The sequence below is a fragment of the Amblyomma maculatum genome, chromosome 7 (assembly GCF_055883805.1).
Source record: "Amblyomma maculatum isolate TAMU_Amacu chromosome 7, ASM5588380v1, whole genome shotgun sequence".
Taxonomy (NCBI): Eukaryota; Metazoa; Arthropoda; class Arachnida; order Ixodida; family Ixodidae; genus Amblyomma; species Amblyomma maculatum.
In genome coordinates, this window is record NC_139350.1 from 93,654,408 (window position 1) to 93,668,287 (window position 13,880).

At 44.0% G+C, this 13,880-nt stretch overlaps 1 long non-coding RNA gene across 2 annotated transcripts in view; it reads left to right on the forward strand.

Annotated features, from left to right (window-relative positions):
- Positions 1-13,880, forward strand: part of LOC146183966 (uncharacterized) — a 129,536-nt gene that overhangs the window by 79,287 nt on the left and 36,369 nt on the right. For both annotated transcript variants that reach the window (XR_014708528.1, XR_014708530.1), the window contains one exon: positions 8,566-8,839. This is a non-coding gene — a long non-coding RNA (uncharacterized LOC146183966). The remainder of the gene's footprint in view (positions 1-8,565; positions 8,840-13,880) is intronic.

Genomic DNA, 13,880 nt, shown 5'->3' on the forward strand with positions numbered 1-13,880 from the left:
ACTCGCGAGGCTAAACTCCTCGATCAGAAGCACCCTGTGTTGGTAGTAGTCCCACGTGAAATGTTCAGGGCACGCACGACACATTCTTAGATGCAGAGGGGGCACCGGATCGCAGATTTCAATTTATTGCAAAGCTCCTCATCCTTGGGAAATTAGTGATATATCACTGTGTTGCTTTTTGTTGAATAACTCGGGGAGCCAAAAACACCACTAGCTACCACTCATTGCTGCAAGGAATGTATAAAGTGTGAACTGAAACTACAAGGGTGTGATTTCACTATTGATGCTATTTGCAAGCAAGCTGTTGACTGGTCTTCGGTGTGCCCGGCTGTTTCTGAGTAACACTGCCGTCGCCCTGTTTCGTGCCAATAACACCGCTTAAGGTCGTATAGGCAACCCCATACCAAACAAGCTGTGCCGAATAGGGCATTGTCGCTGTTTTCTGCTCGACACTCCTTCATGACTGTGATGTCTTCAAGCGCAGTGTTAGCCATAAACCTTTCCTTTTTGGTGGCATAAGTCACGAGTCCCACAGCACTATCTTTAATACTGTTGAACCCGGATAATTCGAATTTTGATTATAGCGAACTCACGGAATATCCCCTTGAAAATCCCATGTAAAAGCATAGGAAAGCTGCGTCCTATATCGAACTCAATTTCACCGGTCGTTCGATATATCGAACTCCCCACCACACATTGGACGGTGCACCTTCCCCAAAGACGATTGCATCATCCTCGGCCATTTGTCACGTGATGTTTTCAAGCCACATGCGGAAGGAATGAGAGGGCACAGTTCGGTGACGGCTGGTCAAGGGCAGCACCGCGCCTTTCCTCAAAGGCGCGCACCTGTGGGGATTGTTTACCGTGTGTCTGCACGTGACGTTTGCAAGCCATATGCGTGAAGGAACAACAGGGAACCAATGCAGCCGTGGTGTTCAGGAGAGGGGAAAATGCGATAGAGCAAAGTGCAAGGGTGTGCCCACTCTTTTGTGGAGCTTTATCTTTTCTCTTCCCCTCTGTTTTCCGGTCTTCGTTTTGCAGCAGCACGCACTACGCATGCGCGGACAGGCCAGCTCGGTCTGTAGTAGACGTTTTCTCCAGTGTGTGTTGTAAATACACTGCGCGTAGCGGCTGACGTGCGATGCGCATCTCGCATCGTGCCGAGCGTGCGTAGCTATTAAGAAGGGTCGTTTTCTTTTTTTTTTCTTCTTTTGCGGGAGTCTTTTTTTTTTGTTTTGCCATCGTGCTGAACGTGCGCCGTGGCGTATTCTATGGCAGCTGCGGACGTTAAGAGGCAGCAGATTTTTTTTTCGCGAGAGTCGTTTATTCCTGCATTTTTAAATATATTTATTTATTTATTGTACATGCTTTCAAGGCCGGTAGGCACAAAAGAAAAGAGCGGGACAGTACATTATTTGCAGAATGAGAAAAAAAAAACGAAAGCGCGCGGTCAGCTGCAATCATGACACCGGCTATTAGCATCACGGGCACGCAGTCAAGTTCGCTCCCCGCCATCGCGGGATCTGTCAAAAGTATAGTAAAAAGATAAACATGCTGTGACGTTATCGCTGCGCAGCATCTTGGTGCGCTGTCAATAAATAAGCTGTGGATAAACAACGCCCGAAACGGGGACGCTTTTTTTTTTGTCTTCAAATTCTCGGGGGCAAACGTGGGGTATGGGTTCATTATGTGAGTGGGTTGATTACGCGACAAATGCAGTAACATTTTTCACGATCGCAAGTGGCTTATCAAGCCGATTTTTGTATATCGAAATATTTCGCGAACCTTTTCGAGTTCGATATATCCGGGTTTGACTTTGCGGGAAAACTAAAGTATCCTCAACTGTGCTTCGCTATGTTCAGATTTCTGTCCGCACATCACGTCCGCAGACCGCGTCCACAAAATTGTGTCCGTAGGAGTTGTAATTGAGAAGTGGCAGAGGTTAACACTTTCCTGTCCGCGGGAAAAGTAGGGGTTTTTGAGTGGTGTCATAAAATTTTTCTTTTTTGCAAAATTTTGCTTAGTACAGGAGTGAATGGCAGCAAATTGTAGAGGAGGAAATTTTCTTCACAGTGGTATTAGTCACAAGTAATATCTTTATTGCATAGTGAGGCAAAAATTTTATTGGGAAAAAAATTGCAGTAAAATAAACTTTTCAAAAATAGCAAAATTTCTTCACATACAAAAAAAATTGAGATATACATTTTTAAAACAGGGACAGAGGTAACAATGCTGCAAATTCTAGCTTTCTAAGTACAGTATCACTCAAGTTAGGAAAGAAAACATTAGACCATATGACTATCGTGCCACCGCACAAAACAGTTCCTTGTTGCCATGAAACAGGTCTGCTGCACATGTCTTGCAGAAAATATTTGTTTTTTGTTCCACCTTGCTTTCTTCATAGCACAATTTGCAGTTCTTGTACTTCATTTTTTGGGGGCTTGTGTGCAGCCCATCATGAGATGGAAACAGAGGGTGAACATCGGGGTCTCCAGGTTGTGGCTCACCAAATCCAAGCAGTTGCTCGGCCAATCTTTTTTTCATCTCTTTTGGAGTAACATCTTGCCAAGATCCGTCTTTTTCGTCATAGGAAGGCTTCCCCAAAATATGCATTCACGCACATTTGTTCGTGTTCTCGCATATCTCCTTTATGATCTCCGTGGTGAAAAATAGCAGAAAGAAATCGATAGCTCTGGAGCGACGCCGTGCGGTGCTGCGGCGTGCAGTGCTGAAGTCGACCCCTGGCTGTCTCCTAGGAGAAAACAGGACTCTCTGCGCTGCCGGCGGCAAGTAGTCCTGCCCTAATGACGTTGACATCCTGCAGATAAGTTGTGACCTTCAGAACACTGATTTCTACCCATCAGCGCGCAGCAAAAGCGGTCTTTTCGAAAGAGAAAATGAAGTGTACTGGGGCATGGCCGTTGACGTTCCTGGTCGGTTTGACATAGTTTTGCTGTTGGTGCTGAAGTCTGAAGAGCTGAATTCTTCTTCCGAGTCATCACTGTTGCTATTAGCATCCACAGATGAGCACTCAGATGGGTCAGTATCCGTGGAAACGGGCCGCTTCCGAGCAGCAGCAGCGCGCGATGTCGACACCATTTTGCAAGCAAGGAGCACCGGTTAAGTCACTCCGAAACTATAAAAAAAAGGGCGTGACACGGTGGAAAAAAATAAAACCGAAAGCGAAATTGTCAGTTAACCACTGGATGCCGCCACTTGTCAAGGAGCGCTTCGAAAACGGGAAAGTTTGAATTGTGAAACTGTAGATGGGAGTAGGTGCAGACAGGAAAGAGTTAATGAGTGGTGTCAATCAATAGAGGGCAATATAATGTGTCCAAAAAATAATTAGGCTAATAAGTTAGGTAATTAGAGGCAAAAATATAAAGGTTGTCCGCAGCAGTTGTGAGTAATTAAGAAGCGGTAGAGGTTAATGAGAGGTTTCAATCAATAGAGTGTGACATAATGTGTCCAAAAAAGTAATTAGGTCAATAATTAGGTGATTAATTAGAGGCAAAAATGTAAAAGTAAAGGCGAAAATGGTCTCATTAGCCAATGGCTTGGTGCCACATTTAAATGTATGAAATGCTAAAATAGTTAAGTCAGTCAATTATTTTGACATTAAGATGTATCAATACTAAGCAGTTAAAACAGTTAAGGTGACGCCAAGGGTGTGATGTCACGCAACCTGAAGTCAAGCCAAAAAAGACATAGGAAGTGATTGGTGCGCAGTTTGTACCAAGGACTAAAATTGGTAAACAAGAAGCTGAAAGGTAAAAACGTCAGTATCTCTGAAGATTTTTCAGACTATATGTCGCAAAAGAAAATCCCTGTGGGATTTCTCGAAGTTGCATATTAGCGAAAATGCGCGTGAAGCTAAAACATGATTTGCTGCACCTAAATGATACTAAATACATGTATGTTGAAGGATTAGGCCATTGTCGATTGCCGAAGCATCAGAAATAAAGCTGACAGTTTGGTAAACCTATTGTGCATGACAGAGCCCTCCGTGGTTCTGGGTACAGAATCATGGCTGGATCCTGATATCGGTGATAACGAAGTTTTTCCAGATAACTACATGGGCTACAGAAAAAACGAATCGCCATGGGGGTGACGTTTTTATATTAGTTCATCACAGTGTATCTTGCTCCCGTCTTGATATCCCAGTTGGTCCATATGAAGCTGTGTGGTGCATAATTAGATTGCAAAATGGGACACCAGGTAGCTCGGTCAACATATTGACGGAATTATATAAAACAATAGAAACAATCCGAACTGAATGCCATGTCATAGGAGGAGATTTCAACTTGCCAAAACTTTGTTTTAATTAATCAGGTACGTGCAGTGCCGTCTCTGGCAATGAAAAAGAATTTGCCTGCATTATGCGCAATTTCTCATTGACCCAACTGGTGACGCAGGCAACAAGGCTAACCAGTATATTAGATTTAGTGCTGACAAATCGTCCAGCATGGGTTGTATCCACTTTGGTCGTGCCAGGAATTGGGGATCACGAAGCAGTTCTGTGCCAAATGCAGGTGTCCTACGAAAAGGTGCAATTGAGCTCGGAAAGAAAAATTTTTAATTACACGAGAGCTAATACTACAGAAATAAATCTAGCTCTAGCAGCTTCCGCTTCACAAGATGTTAGAAACGAGCAGTGTTAATGGACTATGGCTTCTGTTCAAAAACAAAATGTAGAATTGCAGGATAAGTTTGTCCCATAATGGGTGCAGTCACTGAGGCACTGCAAGAATAAGCCGTGGTTTAATGCAAATCTACGACATCTTCATAACAAACGGCAAAGAGCGTTCAAAAGTTTTAAAAGAAATCCAAACTCTTTGACAACGGCAAATTTGGAGGCTGCTAACAACGACCTTCAGGTGGCCATTGAGCATGCTGAAAAGAACTTCCTTGACTCGACTCTTTGTCGTCAAGGTTCAAAAAGAACCCAAAGAAGTTTTGACGATACGTTAAACGTGGTAAAGATGATGTAGGCATTCCATCTCTCGCGCATAATGGCCACCTGATCGATGAAAGTCTTGAAAAAGCAAACACACTTAACAATTTGTTTGTTTCGATATTTTTGCCCAGCATACCTCGCGAAATTCCTCCTCAGCCAGTTAAGCTTACTCCTATGGCAGACATAGCAATAGAACAGGAATTACCGCACTTCTTCAGCGTTTAGACATGTCCAAAGCTGGAGGCCCTGATGGTCTGTCCAATGGTCTCTTAAAGATATGGGCCCAATCTGCATCTTCATTTTTGACTTTTATTCAGAAAATCTTTACACACCAGTTCCCTTCAGAGCGATTGGAAGGTTGCCTGCATTGTCCCGATTCATAAGCCGGCCTCGGGAATTCGTCTCGAATTACCATCCTATTTCTTTAATAAGCAATGCCTGTAAAATTCTGGAGCACACCTTATACTCAAACATCATGAATCATCTCAGTCCCGTAATAAACCCAAACCAGCAAGGCTTCCGGCAAGGCGCATCTTGCATTACTCAACCAACAGAGTTTGTCCACGAGGTATGTGAAGCGTTGGACCGTTGCAGCGTTATTGTGTCTTCATTGATTTCAAAAAGGCTTTTGACGTCGTAGGTCATGATTTGTTAGTCCACAAGCTGCGTTAATTAAATACTAATGGAAAAGTTATTGAGTGGATAAAGGAATATTTAAGTTTATGGTCTCAGTACATAACCATAAATGGAGCCAATTCTAATGTAACTTTTGTGACGCCTGGCATCCCACAAGGGTCAGTTTTGGAACCTCTGCTTTTTCTTGTGCTTATAATTGCTATATCTGTGGATGTTACTTCCTGCATGCAAATGTTTGCTGATGACTGTGTTGTATAGAGAAGTGAAAAATGACACATGCTTTACAGGAAGATCTGAATAGAGTGCACCAGTGGTGGAAACAGTGGCACATAATCTTCAACTTGCAGAAGACTATGCACATGGATTGTACGAGAAAAAAAAATGTACCTAATTATGTCTAAAATGTGAACGGGCACTTATTGCAAACTGTTATAAAATATAAATACTTAGGCTTGTATATCACTCCAACTCTGTGTTGGCATCGGCATGTTGATTATGTTTCTGCGAAGGCTTGCAAAATGTTAGGTTTTCTGCATCGTAACACAAGAAGGTTTCCGCAAGATTCTAGAGATCTATTTTTTTTAAACTTATATTAGGTCCGTGCTGGAATATGCATGTACTGTATGGGATCCGCTGACAAATGTTTATAAGCTCAAATTAGAGTTCAGAACTTGGCTGCCCGCTATAGTAAACAAAGTAGCATGATCAGCTTAAAACAGAAATTACAATGGGAACCACTTGAAGTCAGAAGAAGAAAACTGAGGCTAAAATTATTTCATAATATATATCACCAAAGAACTGCTATTCTCAGGGACAAGTACATTTTCTGCCCACACTATGAATCTGAGAGAATTGATCACGATTATAGAGTGCGTGAATTCTGAGCGAGACCCGACTTGTTTAAATCGTCGTTTTTTTCCACACACTGTTCGAGAATGGAATGTCCTGTCTTCATGCTGCGTTCATATATCTGACAATGAAGTGTTTACATTGTATTTATAACTGTTTTTTTTTTCTTATGCATTATAAAACTGTACCCCCCCACTGTAATGCCACATGTGGCGCTCTGGATAAAAGAATAAATAAATGTGACGCCAAGGTTGTGATGCCACGCAAATGGAAGTAGAGCCGAAAAAGGGGCATAGGAAGGGATTGGCGCACAATTTGAAAGTACCAATGACTAAAATGGGTAAACAAGAAGTGAATTAAGCAACTAGAAGCAACCAGTAGCAATCAGCAGCAGCATCCGTGCTTTCACATTACTCCAATGCAGATTCTGCAGGTGTAAATGTTGTTCAAAATTGTGAAGGTCGAAAAATCACCAGAGTTGGCCTTTAGTGTCATAAAGCAACCCAGACTAAGAGAGATGGCATAATTTTGACCACTTAGGGTTCTTTAACGTGCGCTGACTTCACACAGCACACGGCCACCTCGCTTTTTGCCTCCATTGAAAAGGGGGTCACCATGACCGTGATTTGATCCTGCTTTGTTGGGCACAGTACCCTAGCGCCGTAACCACTCCACCACCATGGCATATGGTGGATTTACTTGAGGATGGAGGCCTTTTTACACTCTTTCATTAATGTGGTTAGAACTACCTTAGATTGCAGTTAAGCATGGGAAAAGGATCATATTACTAAGGGGCACTTTAGAGTAGAACATATATACACATATTTAAGCTAGACTCTGTGTAAGTGTTCGTAGATTGCAATGATGCATTTGATTTTTTCAAAACTGCGGTAGTTGCCCTAGCATTGCGTAGAAGGGGCACATGGTACAGATACTGAAGAATATGTACGCAGCAGCTGCCTATTGGTCACACCTTGCTGCAGCAGAAAGGTAAGGTATCAGTCACGAAGGGTGCAGGACGGAGAGATGCAACCATTTGTAATTTCTCAATACCAACTGAGTGGTCTACGGTATCTTTCCTCGCCACCCAGGTGAGAGAAGACTAGACTTTGTGGACCAGCTGTTGGCACTGAAAGTTGAGCAGGAAGTGCAGGAAAAGGCAGCCCCTGTGGTCTTTGGGGGAGAGCCCACCTCGCCCATTGGCAAGGTTGGTAAGCTGCTCCCAAAAGGGTATGTGGGCACCCATTTGCTAGCTTCCAGGTTGTGCCATCTCACACGTGACATCAGGGGCAGAGTGGTGGGAGGGCTTGCTTTGGTTTCCTCTGCTGTTTACTGTTACGTGCTCATTGAAGCTTCCGTATTTGAAGCTACCACTTACCCTTCTATGATAGCATACCTGCTAATTGTTCTGATTTACTCAGAAAACTTCCTGTTTCTGAAAAAATGCTGTGCCTGTTTTGCGGTGGCTTGATTTCTAATATGTCATGGCAAATTTGGCGGTGATGCGCAGCCAGTGCAGCCCAGTAGATATGGAAACTTCTGCATCGATCTAGGCTAAAGGGCAACCTCTCAACGCATTTCACATTGAAGGTTCATTGCTGTGGCTTTACCTAAATGTCACGCTATCTGATCCTCCTGTGTCTTGCTGCGTCATATGCCTCAGGTTACCGAGCTGTGCTGTGCTCAACACTAGCGTGATAGCTCATCTTTTAGAACCATTATGGTTAACAGCTGTTTACAAAATTTAGAATAAAGGGGCTAGTAATGGTTTCACATTAAAAGCTAAAAGGATATGGCAATCAGTTTGCGTTGGCTAATCGCATTTCATGTTTGCTGTTGCTGCTTGTGTGCATGTTTAGGATGTTTAGATTAGGACTCAGTGACGTTTAACCCCCCCCCCCCCGGTCTTTCCGTTGGTGCAAATAAAAAAATCTTTCGATTTTTGGTCTCGCCAGTGGCAGATACCTCTGTGCCTTCCAGCTACCTTGGCACTGTAGCACTAATTTGCAGTCCAGTTTCTTAAGTAATTGTTTCCTCTGCTGTACCTCATGTGCACTCTACCCGATATGCATGTTGGACCAGCTACTGCGATGATGCTGACCAAGTACCTGTTTGTTGTGCAGGCTTTCTTGGGAATCACTTCTGTTTCAACGAGTTCCAACTTCGATGGCTTAGATCACTAATCAGCATAGAAAGGAGCCAGCACATGTGAACCATCGAACATTTTGCGCTGCCAGCTCCTCGTGGGCTTGACCTTCTGGTGACTCCTTTCAGTCAGCACCATGTGATGCTGTGAACAACCAGACCTATAAAAGAAACTGCTTCTTCAACTGCAGTGGGTACGGTGGACCGGGCACTGCAACGGTGCTGACCAGGCACCTGTTCTTCATTGTGCAGGTTGGTGCTTATGTGACGTTTAGCAGTCCCCATAGTGACAATGATTGCTTTGTGGTCCTGTCGTGCCCACAGCAGTGCACCAGTCTTGCTTATGTTTACTGGTTTGTAAGCTACAGTAGAACCTCGGTGATGTGAATTTCATGGGGTCGCAAAAAAAATTGTATCATCTGAACGTTCGTGTTATCACACCAAGCACAAGCATGGGAAAAGCAGTCACACAGGTCTTTCTACGAACAAGATGGTTTATTACTGTCACGCAGTTGCAGCTCGCCACTCGCGGTGCGTACAGCATAAGAGATAACGATTTGTCAGCCACGTGGTGCTGCAGCTACTTGTGATGTGTACAGCGTGACTAGCGATTGTGAAGTCTACGATGTGCCGGCCATGGCGTCTTCCGTGTGCAGCACCTACTCGGTGTACAGTATCACGACTGACGGTTGCGACACCGGCGATTTGTAGGCTGTACGCTACTGCAAGCTTTTGTTGTCTGGAAAGCACGATGGACAACCGCGATTTTGACAATGTACTGCCTGCCCGTTTTCGCTTATCTCTTGCAGTACCATAGCCTCCTTTATACTCTCTGTGCCTGTCAATTTTTGCAAGCTGTAAGAAGCTTAAAAGGTTTGATATCTATGTCTAGGATGACTTCTCCAGCCACACTGAAGAAATCAACTCTGGGGGAGTGTTAAAGAAAAAAGGGATAGTAAAGGCTACACTTGTCCATCATCATCATCATCAGCCTGACTATACCCACTACAGCGCGAAGGCCTCTCCCATTTCTCTCCAATTAACCCGGTTCTGTGCTAGCTCCAGCCACTTGACCCCTGCAAACTTCTTAACCTCATCCGCCCACCTAACTTTCTGCCACCCCCTGCTACACTTTCCTTCCCTTGGAATCCAGTTTGTTACCCTAAGCGACCATCGGTTATCCTCTCTTTGCACTACTTGTCCTGCCCACGTCCATTTTTTCTTCTTGATTTTCACTGGAATGTCAGTAACTTCAGTTAATTCTCTGACCCACTCTGCATGCTTCCTATCCCTTAATGTTACCCCTACTATTTTTCTTTCCATAGCCCTCTGCGTTAAGGGGGGGACACTGGTCTTAAAACTATTTTCCTTATTTACCAATCAAAATTGATGCGACTTGGTGGGTTTGTGTAGTTTATGTGCAGATTCCAAAACTGCAATTATTTCTTTTGTGATCCAATTATTTCATGAGATAATTACACCAATTAGTTTAATTCTTACAAGAACAATTACAAAATGACCACTGAAGAAAAACTTCAGATGAACACACTGCTGGACACTAGAAAGGATAACCACAATGTTGCAAGTAGTTTTTTGATTGAGCAATTATTGTTTGTTTTATTGCATAACAACGTTCAAAGTTCAAAATATAGCATATAATGGTCATTTTAAAAATTCTGAACAAGAAATTAAAAAATCTACTTGCAACATTGTGTGCTCCACATATTTGGCTTCATGCTGAAAAAGAAATTATTACTCTATCTGCAATAGGTGCAGAGATATTAAGGCTGCAAAACTGCAAGTGGTCGACAATGCATGTTTTGAGAAAAGAGCAAAAAGGAAATGGGGGATTATTTAATAGACATTCACTGGTGCAATGCACACATTTACATTTTAAAATGGCTAGAAACCTCCAGGAATGTAGTCTCTTTGCTTTCCAACGTTCAAGTCTCTCTTTCATTTTAATTTGTAATTGCAGCACATTCAGTCGTCACTTTTTCGAGTGCGCAAGTCACATGCAGGCAGCGACTTTTTTTTTTTTTTTTACGTATGTCGTTTTGCTACGTCCTCACATCAAGACCGCAGTGGGGAACATTTATTGCAGAAAAAAATGTAATTTAGAGCTAGTATTTGCTGCTTCCCAGTGCTGGAAGCAAGTGCATTCACTAAGGACTATGAACGAGGTCCGATCGGCGCAAACACGTGGCGAGCTCTGCGAAGACGACGTGTCCCGCAGTTTACGCATTTAAGAATAAGTTTGACGACGATTTCTTATCCTCGTTCACTTTTTAAATGCCAATATCGCCGCCGTATGTTTTACACTTCGCCAATCTCGGCAAACTGTTATATGACGATCGTGAACTCCGCCTCGCCAAGCGGACTGTCCGCTGCGCTGTTGTCATCACCACGAAAACAATCAGTCTACCGCTTCGTTGCTGGAGTTGGTGCAAGTTCAAGCTTTTTCTTTTTTGAGCTTATCTTTCTGCTCATCTGCGGCCTGCGATATCACCGTCGCAGCGGGTGCGACCGCTGGCGGTAGCAGTCTCCCATGCTGGGGAACGCGCTAGGCCTACTTCAGGCTCGTACACACGATCGTTCGGCGCACGACTTTCGTCGGCCTGAGCGCGCACAGCCGGGGCAGGGCATTACTTGAGATGATTAATCAAGTATTTTTTTCACTTTTTTTCACAAATTCTTGCCATGAAAGCACCTCGCGGTTTGGAACCAAGCGCGGCTGCCGTTACGTCTCTGCCGTCTTCCCGCGGCTTGGGCGCACCGAGCAGACGCCATCAGCCAGCTCCACCAATGCGGTGACGCCTTATCGTCACGTGCACCTCGAAAGCCAATGAGGTTGCAAATGCCACGTTTTCTTTTTTGCAATTTTTTATGCGACCAATGGGCGAATGCAAACAGCAGAGGCGGCAATTTGAAGACGAAAGGCGGCACTTTAGAATGAGACCAAGATTGCTACAGTGCCGCGCACAAAATGGGAGCTACGCCTCGCGGAAAATGGTTGTTTCGGGGGTCGTTTTCGGCCCAAATTTGGGCGACATCGATTATATAAATTGGCATAGTGACTAAAATACCGACCCTAGAGATGAAAAACTTAGCAGATAGGTAGCTAAAGAGCTACTGATTTCGCAAATCACATTTCCTAAAAAGTGATTTTTTCGTGATTTTTTGGTCCGGAAGACCCGTGTCCCCCCTTAAGTAGAACCCTCTTGGATAGCCTCCACGTTTCAGCCCCATAGGCGAGTACAGGTAAGATGCAGCTGTTGTATACTTTCCTCTTGAGCGATACTGGTAAGCTGCTACTAGTCATAACCTGCAAGTGCTTGCCAAATTCGCTCCATCCTGATCTTATTCTTGTTATTTCCTTTTCATGGTCCGGATCTGCGGTTACTACCTAGTGTCACAAGAGGGCGTCAGTACACATATATGGACTAGGAGCAGGATGTTCCCATCTTCTTTTTATTTTTTACCATGCCATGGTTGAACCTGGCAAGCTACTTGGCAAACAAGTTGCCTATCACCATCTGCCATGGTTTCTTGTACTTGGGATAATATAACTACCCTTGCTCATAATAAGTTAGCGTTTCTTATAGCTGTGGCTCTTTCAATTAAACTGCATTGTACAGTAAACCCTCGTTAACACGAACTCGCATATCTCGAAAAATTGGTTAAGTCGAAAGGTTTCCACGCCGTGCCTTCACCTGCCATAGGTGCTATGTATTAGCTCCCGTTTTTTCTCTAAGAATTTTTCGGGCGTAATGCGGATATCTCGAAATTTTGACTAAAGGCAAAGGTCATTACCGAAAGGTGATAGGGGCTCCAAGCGAGCGCTTTGTTCTTATGCTAAGTGCTGCATGCGGTCAGGTTCGAAGAGCAAATACAAAATTCCCGCAGACGCAGCCGTTTTTCGCCTTGGGAGCAGTCACGCCCGCGCGTGGCGTGCTAATTTGTTTTATCAGGCAGTCAGTTCAGTCAGTTCAGCCAGTTCAGCGTGGCTCGTTCAGCTGCATTTCACAAGTGCATAGCAGCAAGAGCGATTTAGTGATTGTCTGGTTCTGTTTTGTCTCTCTCTGTGCACGAAACATTGATTGATTTCTGTTGTGTATGCGGTGTCCGCAAAACTTGCTCTGCAACAAAGATGAATGCAGCGGCGGCGACCAATGGCTTATGCGATGCGTTCAGCAGCTTGAGGATGCTTTTGTCGGGCCGAATGCCAGCGCGAAGCAGGCAAGCATTACCCAGTTCTGCCTTTCAAAATAATAAAATTCAGTTTTTCCTGAGATTTCCTTTGCGTTTATTGCAAAAGCTCCTATTGTGCAGCGGAGAGTCAACGGGCGCAACAAGCCGATGGCCGCCAAAGCATTTTCGCTAGTCGCTGGCGCACTCAGGTTCTGGGTTTCCAGAAAATTTTGCGTCTCACCTGGAAGCAGCTCGCGAGGCAGCCAATTGCAGAAGGCTTCGAGCTACTCAATTTCCGTCCTGGATTATTTTTTTTGTTTTTTGTGAGCGAAGTTTAATTTACTAGTCCGGCTTGAGCGAAGAACCTGCAGACGCTCACTTCGTCTGATCCATGCATATAAGGGTGCATCGAGACGGTTCAGTAAGTGTTAGTAAAGCAAAATAAAAAGCCTTATGTGGCTAGATATTGTTAATTTTCGAAAGGAGCCAGAAAAAGCCACTGCTTGCAATGCAAGTATGCTTCGCTGTGTAGCAGCACACCGCTGCACTGCAACTTTTTTTTTTTTTGCGAGCAAAGTTTTTCCTAGTCCGGTTTGAGTGAAGAACCTGCAGACGCTCACTTCTTCTGATTCGTGCATATATGGGCGCTTCGAAACGATTCAGGAAAAGCTAGTAAAGGAAAATAAAAAGGCTAGTGTGGCTAGATATTGTTAATCTTCGAAAGGAGCAGGAGAAATTCACTGCTTGCAATGCAAGTATGCATCACTGTGTAGCAGCACACCGCTGCGCTTTGAACTTTTTTTTATATTTTTGCGAGCAAAGTTTGTTTTCCTTGTCCTCTTTAAGCGAAGAACCTGCAGACGCTCACTTCGTCTGATGCGTGCATATATGGGCGCACCGAGACGATTCAGTAAAAGCTAGTAAAGGAAATAAAAAAGGCCTAGTGTGGCTAGATATTGTTAATTTTCGAAAGGAGCAGGAGAAATCCACTGCTTGCAATGAAAGTATGTATCGCTGTGTAGCAGCACACCGCTGTGCTGTGACCTTTTTTTTTTGTTTAATCGCGATGCGTAAACCATTTTATCAGTGTTATTGTATTTCA